The following is a 2,064-nucleotide window of genomic DNA, read 5'->3' on the forward strand; positions in this document are numbered from 1 at the left end:
TTATATGTCAAACCAAAATTAAAAGCGTAATGAGAACGCATCAACACAAGCAAGGCAGGATAGATTCAGCTGCAGTGGATCCTTTTTAAATAGCAGGTCCTTCCTAGTACCGCTGTCCATCTGTCAATGGCCAAAAACGAAAGGCCTGACTTTTATTGTATCTTCACATGGTCAGCACCAAAGTCCAATTCTAATCTCACACAGAAGTTGCTAATCCTTTTCTATTCTTTGGCAGGGCCAGGCCAGCCTGCAGGTTCTCTGTACTTCTCACTTAGACTGGCTTGGATTTCAGGAAGGAAGTGCCAGAACCTTAATTGTGACCTTTTCCTTCTAGGGCCTGGCCAATGCAAACTCAATCAGGTTCGGGAGCCAATCATTACAATAAAAGTTGCATGTTCCATAGAAGCTAGAGGAGGGGAAGGGGCCGTCTCCCAAGTTCCCCACAATTAAACGTCAGTGAGGAGCAAAGAGCATATCAGTAACAGAAGAGGGAAGTTGCACTCAAATGAGTCTAGGGTTTTTTTTCTTTTTCAAAGATGTATTTATTTATACCCATGGCTTATTCGGATTTCAAAATTCATACTGCCTTTACAATACATGTGGTACTTAGAGCTGCAGAAGTCCGATTCTGACGTACAGTCGCCCAGCTTACAATGCATTTCTGCACAATCCATGGAGATCAATAGACTCGGGAAACAAATATGTTGATGGATGAGGACGGCTCTGAAAACAACCAGGTTAAGGTAGCCACCACGTTGCTGGTTTCATAGTTATTCTCGTGCTGCCAGAACCAAGGGGGTACAAAGGATTCCTCCCTTTTTGTAAAGGGGAAAAGGGAAAGGGGGGAAGATAGGGGGAGGAAAAGAAGGGAAGAGAATGGTGCGGATAGTGAGAAAAAGAAGAAAGAAACGGAGGATGGTGAACAAGGAAGAGAAACCCAAAGAGGGGCGGGGGAGTAGGAAGCAAAGCTATGATGTATGGAAGCTAGCCAGCCACCCAGCCAAGTGCTCCAGCACCCGCAAGCCTGCATCCCTCCCTAACAGACTCTGGGTTCAGTCTGTAGACTTAGGGCTCCCTGGTGCTGACAGCCCTCCCCACAACACCAGTGCAAGCAATGTGTGATGTTCCAAGTAGCCCAGAGCATCCAGCCCATCTGAACCCGCCACTCCCTGGACCGTGCTCACCGCCCCCCCACCACCACCACCACCACCATCGACTTCTCCTTGGCACCCCCCATCACTAGTCTCAGGGTGGGGGGTAAACCCCGAAGACAGCAGCATGGGGGAATCAAAAGAAGGGAGAGTGTAGAGGAAGCAATCAAAATAATTTTTAAATAATGTGATAATAGATTCTGGGGAAGTGCCAGGGGAGGGTGCCCGTGGCAAGCACCTGGGTAGCACAGCACGCTGTTGCAAATCCCCCAGGCTGCATGGGGCTGGGCGATTTTCCACAAAAGGAACTTTGCAAGAAGCGCAGCGGTTTTGCAAGGCGAAGAGGAGAAGATCGCAGCGTTACCTGGCCGAGGTCAACGCCGGCGGGCCGCCGAAATCCTCAGGTTTGCGGTCCTGAGCCACTTGATCGGGTTACTATGGAAATCGTCTTAGGGAGGACGCGAGCAAAGCAGGAGCCGGGCACATCCTCGTCCGCCGCCGAGCGAGCGCGGGACCGGGCGCGGCGCCTCTTCCCCGGCCCGGCTCGCTCTTTCTTCGCTCTCCGCCCGGCCGCGCCTCCCCGCCCCGCCGCCGCCGCCGCCGCCACCGAGCAGCCCGCGGGCCGAGCCGAGCTCTCGCCGCGCGCAGCCGGCAGCCGAAGCGCGAGCTCGCAGCAGCCAGCCTGGGCGGCGAGTGGCGCTGTTTCCCAGCCGCGCAGCTGGGATTTAAAGAGACAGACGCGTCGCCGGGCTCTAGGGGGCCCTGGCCGGGAGAGGAACCCGGCAAGCTCGCCCAAGATCCACCCAGACAGAGCCCAATAGCCCCAGTCCACTCAATGGGTGAGCAAAGTTTCCTGCAGAGAACACCTCTCCAGAGACCTGCCTCAGCCACCTCTCCTGACTGCAAAACAAGC

The 2,064-nt window shown here is 54.1% G+C and overlaps 1 long non-coding RNA gene across 1 annotated transcript; it reads right to left on the reverse strand.

Annotated features, from left to right (window-relative positions):
* Positions 1 to 517: 517 nt before the first annotated feature.
* Positions 518 to 1,765, reverse strand: LOC116908839. The gene is made up of 2 exons (XR_004389031.1): positions 1,516 to 1,765; positions 518 to 815 (listed from the first exon to the last, which is right to left on the reverse strand). It is a non-coding gene; the product is annotated as an uncharacterized LOC116908839 (long non-coding RNA).
* Positions 1,766 to 2,064: the final 299 nt, after the last annotated feature.

The sequence above is a fragment of the Rattus rattus genome, chromosome 1, assembly GCF_011064425.1.
Source record: "Rattus rattus isolate New Zealand chromosome 1, Rrattus_CSIRO_v1, whole genome shotgun sequence".
In the NCBI taxonomy this organism is placed as follows: Eukaryota; Metazoa; Chordata; class Mammalia; order Rodentia; family Muridae; genus Rattus; species Rattus rattus.